This window comes from Acomys russatus, chromosome 9 (genome assembly GCF_903995435.1).
Source record: "Acomys russatus chromosome 9, mAcoRus1.1, whole genome shotgun sequence".
In the NCBI taxonomy this organism is placed as follows: domain Eukaryota; kingdom Metazoa; phylum Chordata; class Mammalia; order Rodentia; family Muridae; genus Acomys; species Acomys russatus.
The window spans coordinates 34,452,851-34,463,587 of record NC_067145.1 but is presented as its reverse complement, the minus strand read 5'-3'; the positions used below and the strand labels follow the sequence as shown (position 1 = coordinate 34,463,587).

Here is a 10,737-nt window from a genome sequence, read left to right as displayed (position 1 = left end):
TCTGGAAGCCCTAGAAAAAAAAGAAGCAGAAACACACAAGAGGAGTAGATGTCTGGAAATAATCAAACTCAGGGCTGAAATCAATAAGTTAGAAACAAAGAGAACAATTCAAAGAATCAACAAAACCAGGAGCTGGTTCTTTGAGAAAATCAAGATAAACAAACTGTTAGCCAAACTAAATAAAAGGCAGAGAAATACTATCAAAATCAACAAAATCAGACACGAAAAGGGAGATATTAACAATAGACTCTGATGAAATACAAAGAATCATAAGAACCTACTTTAAAGGCATTTATGCCACAAAATATGGATATATAAGGGAAATGGACAATTTTCTTGATCGATTCCATTTGCCAAAATGGAATCAAGATCAGATAAACAAATTAAATAGCCCTATTTCACCTGTAGAAATAGAAGCAATCACTGATACTCTCCCAACCAAAAAAAAAGAACAGAGCCAGATGATATCAGCACAGAATTCTACCAGACCTTCAAAGAGGGGCTAATACTGATATTCTTCAAGCTACTCCAAAAGACAGAAATGGATGAAACATTATCAAATTTTTTCTATGAGGCCATAGTCACGTTGATACCTAAACCCTACAAAGACACAACAAAAAAAAAGAGAATTTCAGACCAATTTCTCTTATGGACATCAATGCAAAAATACTCAATAAAATACTTGCAAAATGAATACAAGAACATATCAAAGACATCATTCACCATGACCACATAGGCTTTATTCCAGGTATGCAGGGATGGTTTAACATACAGAAATCCATCAATGTAATCTATCATATAAACAAACTGAAAGAGAAGAACCACATGATCATCTCTCTAGATGCAGAAAAAGCATTTGACAAAATCCAATATCCATTCATGTTTAAAGTCTGAAGAGAACAGGAAATACAATGCACATACCTAAACATAATAAAGGCTATATACAGCAAGCCAATAGCCAACATCAAATTAAATGGAGAGATACTCAAGGAAATTCCTCTAAAATCTGGACCAGACAAGGCTGCCAACTTTCTCCATATCTCTTCAATATAGTTCTTAAAGTTCTAGCCAAAGCAATAAGACATCAAAAGGAGATCAAGGGGATCCAAATGGGAAAGGAGGAAGTCAGATTATCCCTATTTGCAGATGATATGTTAGTGTATATAAGCGACCCCAAAAATTCCACCAGAGAATTCCTACAGCTGATAAACACTTTCAGCAAATTGGCTGGATACAAAATTAACTCAAAAAAGTCAGTAGCTTTCCTATATACAAATGACAAACATGTAGAGGAAGAAATTAGGAAAACTACACCCTTCATGATAGCCACAAGCAATATAAAACTTTAAATCTCTGAAGAAAGCAATTGAAGATGACATCAGAAGAAGGAGGGATCTCCCTTGTTCATGGATTGGAAGAATTAACATAGTAAAAATGGCCATCTTACCAAAAGCAATGTACAGATTCAATGTAATCCCTCTCAAAATACCTACAAAATAGTTTGAAGACATTGAAAGATCAATTCTCAACATCATATGGAGAAATAAAAAGCCCAGAATAGCAAAAACAATCCTATACAATAAAAGATCCTCCAGAGGAATCTCCATATCTGATCTCAAGCTGTACTATAGAGCAGCGGTAATTAAAACAGCATGGTAGTGGCACAGCAATAGGTTGGTTGATCAATGGAATCAAATCAAAGACCCAGAGATGAATCCAGACACATATGGTCACTTGATTTTTGACAAAGAAGCCAAATCTATTCCATGGAAAAAGGATAGAATCTTCAACAAATGGTACTGATCTAACTGAATGTCTACACGGAGAAAAATGCAATTAGAGCCCTATTTGTCACCATGCACAAAACTCAAATCCAAGTGGATTAAAGACCTCAACATAAAATCAGAGACATAAATCAGTTAGAGGAAAAAGAGGGGAAGAACCTGGAACACGTTGGCACAGGAGATAACTTCTTAAACAGAACACCAACATCCCAGGCCTTGAGGTCAACAATTAACAAATGGGACATCATGAGGCTGAGAAGCTTCTGTAAGGCAGGTGACACTGTCAAGAGAACAAGACAACAGCCTACAGACTGGGAAAAGATCTTTACCAACCCTACAACTGACAAAGGTCTAATATCCAAAATATATACAGAACCCAAGAAATTAAACACCATCAAACAAACAGCCCAATTAAGAAATGGGGCTCAGAACTAAACAGAGAATTCTCAACAGAGGAATACTGAATGACTGAGAAACACTTAAAGAAATGCTCAACATTGTTAGTCATCAGAGAAATGCAAATCAAAACGACACTGGGATTCCATCTTACACCCATCAGAATGGCTAAGATCAAAAATTCAAGTGACACCACACGCTGGAGAGGATGTGGAGAAAAAGGAATACTCCTTTATTGCTGATGGGAATGCAAACTTGTACAACCACTTTGGAAATCTATCTGGTGCTATCTCAGAAAAATGGGAATAGGGCTTCCTCAAGACCAGGCTAATCCACTCCTTGGAATATACCCAGAAAATGCTCCACCACACAACAGGGACTTATGCTCAACCATGTTCATAGTGGCCTTTTTCATAATAGCCAGAACATGGAAACAGCCTAAGTGTCCCTCAGTAGAAGAATGGATAAAGAAACTGTGGTACATTTACACTATGGAATACTACTCAGCTATTAAAAACAAGGAATTCCCAAAATTTGTGGACAAATGGATTGAACTAGAAATGATCATAATAAGTGAGTTAACCCAGAAGCAGAAAGAGTCAAATAGTGTATACTCACTTATATCTGGACACTAGTCCATAGGGCATGTCCCAGGAAAGTCTTCACTTACCAGGAAAGTAGGTCAGTGGGGAGGACATCCTATTGGGATTTTAGGTGAGAGAAACATGGAAGAATGGGGAAATAGAAGGATCCAGAGGGTCCTGGAAACCTACCAGAAGAACATTATGATGAGTAGATCTGGGCCCAGGCATCCTGCTCAAACTATGGCACCAGCCAAGGACAATATGTGCAGTAGACTTCGAGCCTCTACCCAGATCTAGCCAATGGACAGGACATTCTCCACAGTTGATTAGAAAGTGGGGACTGACTTTCACACAATCTCTGATGCCCCATATTTGACCATGTCTCCTTGATTGGGAGGCCTGGTGGCACTCAGAGAAAGGATAGCAGGCTACCAAGAAGAGACTTGATACCCTATGAACATATACAGGGGGAGGAGGTCCCCCTCAGTCACAGACATAGGGGAGGGAAGTCAGGGGAAAGCGGGACAGAGGGAGGAATGGAATGATACATGATGGGATAACAATTGAGATGTAATATGAATAAACTAATAAAACATTAAAAAAGAAAAAATAGTAATGTAAACTCTAATGAAGAAACTGAACTTCGTTTTAAATAAAGTACTGCAGTTGAACCAAGAAGAACAGAAGGAAAATAAAGCTCTCCTGCACTAGAAGACTTTTCAGTTTTGCAGTATTTTGTTTTCCTCCATTCCTCAATCTCTTCTCAACAATTAGTTCCTTTAACTAATTGTTCTCCAACAGTTGGTTCCTTTAACTCACTGTTCCCTGCAGCTCAATTATCCCTACTGATAACCCACCAAGATTTTCTCTTCTCGCTTCCTGAAGCTGTTCTATGGGATTCCTATACGGCATGATTGATGCAAGGATGTATACAGACAGTGTTAGACTACTCAGAGACCTGAACTGAGCAGGGCCAAGTTTTGGTTGCACCACATATGAATCTGTTCTCTACTTATAAAATGAGGACCCAAGTCTTCCAGGCCAAGACTGAGCTATTTTGACTAGAGTGCTTAGTCAATTTTGTTTATGTATATCCTGCCTACAATGATGAAAGGGACAATTTCTCTCTCTCTCTCTCTCTCTCTCTCTCTCTCTCTCTCTCTCTCTCTCTCTCTCTCTCTCTCTCTCTCTCTCTCTCTCTCTCTCTGTCTCTCTGTCTCTCTCTCTGTCTCTCTCTCTGTCTCTCTCTGTCTCTCTGTCTCTGTGTGTGTGTGTGTGTTGTGTTGTGTACCATGGGCACAAGACAATGAAATCAAATATGAAGGTTGTGAGTTGAAAGCAGGTATGTTGGGGATGGACCAAATGTCCTATGCTAGACAACCTAGTCTCTGAGCTATGTCCTCGTCTTTCATCATGCCTTTATGTGGGATCTTGGTCTTGAACTACAAATCACGTGTTTGTACATTCTATGTTTTTCCTTCTGAGATCTCTTTATAGCTGGAAAAACCAACCCATCCCACATGTTCACATTGTTAATTTTTTCACTGTTTCAGGAGAGTTAGTGACATATTTGTTTCGTTACTTTTCTAAAATCTTACACATTTACTATTTCTGGACCATCTGTCAGTGGAAAGACATCCTGTTCCTGTTCTGCTGTGAAATGACTTGTTTCTCAGGAGTTAAACCTCTCCCTTTTCTTGTCTTTTCTGTTAAATTAGCCTTAGGCTCGGAGGTCAAATGGGGAGTCATTTCATTAGAACTTCTGTAGGGTGTTTCTTCCATTGGATATAAAACATGGTTCCTCTTATCTGGGGTAAAACGTGGGTCATTGGTGTATGCCTATTTTATGATTGCCAAAACTTGGAAAAACCACTGTGCACTTGCTTCATTTGCCAGCTTCCCCAATGCTTGAGCTGCCTGATGGTGAGAAGAAAGGACAGGATTTGAGACAGCATGACACAGGGGACATTTCCCTTTTAAAGTGACCAGCCTCTTCTGTATTAATATGACATTTGAATCACTGAAAAGCCATACTGTGATGTGAATTCTGTGATATGGTTTCTCTGGTAAAACAGTGCTGTTACTGTAACTGATGCTCTGCACTGTCTGCATTTAGTGAGTGTAATGTCTTGATTTTCATTTTTTTTTTTGACTGTGTCAAAGGACATCTTTAAAAACAGTGCTTAAGTTAAAATATAATTCCTAGCTTCTTTCTCTTTTGACCACAGTGACTTTTGTATGCATCTTGAAGACAGAAGTGAGTGTGGTGCTGATGTTCTAGGAGAAAGAGTGGGTGGCTCTGCTGTGACAGATGTTCTTCCATCATTGGTTGTGGCCTGTTTGCAGGCTTCTGTGTTTCTACTAAAAACCTGGATATGAAGTACATTAAATTTTCTGAATTTGACATTTTTGTTGACATGAATTCACCCAGTTCCAATTCTTGGCACTTGGCACAGTGCCAATGTAATCGAAGGGTTCCAGGGTTCACCCAAAGTTGAAAACCAGTCTTGGCATTGTTGTCCATGTGGTGCTGGCTTTAGAATCATGATATTGCAGCTCTGTCTTCTAAGATTCTACTAGGATGTCTCATGAATCAATTGAGAGAGCTAGGTGGACTTTTTCTGCACACATTGTCAACATGCACACTTGGAGTAAATGGAAGGTGTTGCCACTTTCTTGATATTAATTCCAATAAGGTTTTCCTATAGATTGAAGCACTGTGTCTTTGACATAGCTATGCCATGTGAAAAACACACATTCACTTCAGATTTCACTCACTGGGGGCTTCTTCTGATCTTTATACACTAGTAAACACAGAAGTGGAATCTTCCTCTGTCATTACAGAGATCTACCTATGCCAGCATGTGGCACAAAAGTTCCTGAATGGAACCCCTGGAGAGACCATTACATGAAGATTTGAAAATAAAGCCTGGGATGTGTTGGAGATATCAATAGGTTGGAGATGCCAGGGCCCTGAGATATCTAACAAAGAGAGGTACACACAAGGAAGGTTAGTAGCCCATGGGAGAAATATGTGGCAGGCAGCAAAAGCTACATGAACAGAACCATTTAAGCCTTTTAGCATGATACATGGAGGTACAGGGTATGGAAATGCCCTGCTGGGTTTCATGCTTACTGTGTCAGTAGTACTTTTGCTGTTCTTTGATTCTTTCATTTGGAAAGGTAACGTGTATTTTGTGTCATTGTATCTTGGAAATTTGTGATTTGCTTTTTGATTTAGCAGCTGATTAGTTAAGAGATTGCCTTGAATCTAAGAAGAGGTCTTGAACTATAAACATTTATATTTCCCTTTTATTGAGAATAGATTGTTTTCATACAATATATCCTGATACATTTTATACTCCCTTTACTCCTTCCTGTTTCCTCTCAGCTCTCTTTCACTCCACTCCCATCCCCTCCCCTGCCATTTGGACCCACTCCATTTCTAACTCTTTCTCACATGGGAAAAGAGTAGGCTTATAAGAGATAGCAGCAAAACATGACAAAATAAAACATACTGTCACATCAAAGTTGGATGAGGAAAACCAAGAGAAGAAAAATACCCAAAAAGAATGCCTCAGAATCATAGATCCATTGATTCACATTCTCAGGAGTCTCATAAAAATAGTCAAGTGAAAATTATGATATGTATGTAGAGAACCTGGGGGCAGGCTTTTGCATGCCCCGTGTTTGCTACTTCAGACTCTGGAAACTTTGGACTTTTAAACCATGTTGAGATGGAAAGACTATGGGGACTTTTGAAATTGGACTAAATGCATTTTGAATTATGAGATTTCCACAATCTTATTAAGGCGAGGAAGTGGAGTGGGGTAATTTGAATGAGATTATCCCATAGGAGATTATCTCATGTTTCAGTATTGGTCCACAGTTGATGAAACATTTTGAGAAGGTTTAAGACAAGTGGCATTATTAGATGAGGTATATCTCTGGTGTCTGACTTTGAGGTTTCAAAGCTACTTTCAATGTGCTCTTTGCCTCTTGCTTAAGATGTGGAGATATGAGGTCTCAGTTGTTCCTGCTGCCATCATGAACTGTAACCTTCTGAAACGAATGCTTACTTAAATGCTTTCTTATGTAATTTGCTTAGAACTTGGAGTTTATCATAGCAATAGAAAAGTAACTCATACGTAGACATAGTATTAAACAAACTCCTAATATTCATATCCTTTATATTCATGGATTAGTTCATCTCTCAATCCTCACCTGGGAAATTTCTCTTTGTTTTGGATGCTGACTAACACAGAGACTCACAACCGATCAATGTGAAGAAGAAACTGGAATGTTCAGTTATAAATGGAAAATATGTAGCATATTCCTCCCTTAACTATGTAACACTCCATATGGGAAAATGTAAAGGAAGTGTGTAGAATCCAGTGTAGTTGATGGCTACAAGGAAACTGTATGTGGACACAATAAATAGCTACAAATGTGAACTCACAGACATCCTGACAGAATGCAGTAGACCAATGCAAACCAAAGCAAGACCAAATGCCAGCACAGAGAGTGCATCTGAGCATACAATCTCACCATTAACCATGGTGCTACTGGCAACTTTTAGCTTCTTGGAGAGGGACTACTCTGACTACACCAGTGAAAGGTACACATCCAAGACTATTTGTGCAGCAAAAATTAGTCTTGATGAGTTTAAAAAAATAAGGACATGGATTAAGACATGTGGGTAGGAAAGAGAGAAATATCTACAAAGAGTGGAAGAGGATGGTTAATGTGGTTAAAGAATACTATATGAAACTTGCAAAGAACAAATTAAAGAAGACAATTCAGTTTTAGGCCTAATTTTTATAGTTTACTCTTTTCCTATACATTAGGCTTCTTCCTTCTTGATGGACATGGGAAGGTTGTGTGACCAATATGCCAATGTAATTCTGCTGATGTCTGGGTTAGACCACAGAATACATAGTTCTAACAACTTCACCATCTCCTCTTTTCTGAGGTGAGATGTTGACCTTTATCCTTGAGTTCAACACCTGTCTACAGTGTGCAGAAATCTGTGGTTGATCACCATGCAGAGAATTCACAAAAATCCAGGAAAGGTTTGGGTGACTATAGGATGAGATTAATACATGTAAAGGATTCTGATGGCTTAGACACACATTCTTAGTAACAAATGGCACCCACTTCTCATGCATGTTGAAGGATATTTTATGCCTATGACAAGAATGCCTATTGAGATGATAAGTGACATATTAGTCTTTATTTAATATCACTAATCATTCTGTATTCTTAATGGAATTAAGAGAAGTGTAATTTTCCCCATTGTAGCCGAGGATAAGGGTAGGGATCTGAAAATTCAAAAAATATTCCAGCAAAAACACAATCAGAGTTGAAGGGGTATCTGGCAAGGATGACCAGACTTCAAATAGGTCACAGTTGAGAAAAAAAAAATCCCTGATCAGATTGAAAAGGTGAACAGATAGAAATAATGATTGGTATTGACTTGTATCATCAGGATTCTTGATGGGAATGGGTGACACAAAGACATGGGCAGATATTGTTAGCAAATACCCAGAGACAGATGTTGAAGGAATAGGTGTCCAGTGACTTACAGGCATTATTGTGTGTACTCTGTATGACTTAAATATTAATCACTGTTTCTGCTATATTTATAAATATATTGGTTAAGCTTAGATTTTGCTTTCTTTGGATAGTGTAGGTTATAGAGTAGACAGGTACTGTGGCACAGAGGCAGAAACAGCAGAGCCAGCAGAGGGCTGCACGACCCCAGGTATATTTATTTCCTGATATAAGGAAGTAGAAAAATGCCACAGTGAATGAATAAAGACAATATGTAATCTCCACATGTGGTGGTTGGCATGAAAATGACCTGCATAGGCATATAGCAGTGACATTATGAGGAGTTATGGCTTGTTGGAGTAGGTGTGTCTTTGTTGGAGAAGGTATTTCGCTAATGCGACTGCTTTGGGGGCCTCAGATACTCAAACCATTTCCCAGTGTGCTACTCTTTCTTTTTTTTGTTTTTAAATCTCATGTTAAATGTTTATTTCAAAAAATACTAAAACACAATTCTTTTAAAATGCATATATTTGAATTCAGATGTAAGGTTCCTATTCTTGAAAAGAGAATTTTTATAATTATAAGGTAGGATATAAAGTAATATTGTGAGACTCAGATTTTAAAATCACACATATTATACTGGCAGGTTATTCAAAATAGATGTGGAACTTTAAACTTTAATAATGAGGAAATAGGATTTAACAGAAAATATTTAAATAAATGCTTCCAAAGAGAAGATGCACCAATAGAAATCATGGGGGAAAATGCTTAATATCATTGCTATCTAGGGAAAAAGAAGAATAAAACTTTAAGATAGCTGTACATCCCTGCCAGAATAATAAGAAAATACTAAGAAGAATATGGAAATATCAAGAGTCAACAAGGACATGGGGCACTCTAGTGTGGCACTCTTTTCCTGTTGCCTGTGGATCAATATGTGGAAATCTCAGTTCCTTTTCCAGCACCATGTCTGCCTGCATGTTTCCACGATGATTATTAACTAAACCTCTGAAAGTGCAGAGTCAGCATCAATTAAATGTTTTTCTTTATAAGAGTTTCCATGGTCAGATCCACCTGGAGCATAGGCAGCAGAGGTGAGCTGAACATGGGGCCCACCCCAATAGCCTGCTATCCCAGGGAGGTCTGTGGGGGTGGGTGGCTGAGCAACACTCAGTGCAGAACCCACTCAGCTTTTTCTCCACTTGCCTGATCCACATGAGGCATAGACAGAAAAGACAGCAGTGACCCATTACTGCCCATTTTCTACCTGCTTGTGCCACCTGGGGCACAGCCATCAGAGCAATCAGAGCCAGCAGAGGGGCACAGGCAGCATAGCCAGCAGAGGGCTGCAGGAGGCCTGAATCCCTGAGGCACAGCTACCAGAGCCAACATCAAGGACAGCAAGATGACTAACGGCCAGTATAAAAACATTATCAACGCTTTTCCTCTGGCGGCAGCCATCGGGTGAGCCAAGATGGGTGCGTACAAATACATCCAGGAGCTATGGAGGAAGAAGCAGTCCGATGTGATGCACTTCCTTCTGAGGGTCCGCTGCTGGCAACGCCGACAGCTCTCCACACTGCACAGGGCTCGCCGCCCAACTCAGCCTGATAGGCGCGAAGGCTGGGATACAAGGCCAAGCAACGTTATGTCATTTACAGGATTCGTGTCCCGCCATGGTGCCCAGTTCCTAAGGGTGCAACTTACAGCAAGTCTGTCCACCATGGTGTTAACCAGCTAACATTTGAGTGAGGCCTTCAGTCTGTTGCTGAGGAGAGAGCTGGATGCCCTGAATTCTTATTGGGTTGGTGAAGATTCCACATATAAAATTTTTGAGGTAGTTATCCTCATTGATCCATTCCATAAAGCTATCGGAAGAAACCCTGACACCCAGTGGATAATCAAGCCAGTCCACAAACACAGAGAGATGCATGGGCTGACATCTGCTGGCCCCAAGAGCTGAGGGCTTGGAAAGGGCCACAAGTTCCCCCACACTATTGATGGCTCTCGCCTGTGCAGCCTGGAGAAGATGCAATACTCTGCAGCTCCACTGTTACCTCTAATACACGTAATGTTTGTGAAATTCATGCCCAATAAACAATTTAGGACAGTCAAAAAAAAAACATTATCAACAAGACCCATGGCAATAGGACACCAGAAGAGTCCAGCTATCCTTCTACAATAAGCCCTGAATATCCTAACACAGCCAAAGCAGAAGGGTATGAGAACCAAGAAAGATATAAAAAGCTAAAAGGGGAAAAGTTCAAGTAACTTATAAGTCAGACCTAACAGAATTATACTCAACTTCTCAACAGAGACTCTAAAAGCTAGAAGGACCTGGACAGATGTCTTTCAGTCTCTTACAGACCATAGATACGAACATAGACTAATATATTCAGCAAAAACCCTCAGTCACCATA

The 10,737-nt window shown here is 39.5% G+C and overlaps 1 pseudogene; it reads left to right on the top strand.

Annotated features, from left to right (window-relative positions):
* The first annotated feature begins 9,791 nt into the window (after nucleotides 1-9,791).
* LOC127193609 (60S ribosomal protein L15-like) lies at nucleotides 9,792-10,502 on the top strand (annotated as a pseudogene).
* The last annotated feature ends 235 nt before the right edge of the window (nucleotides 10,503-10,737 follow it).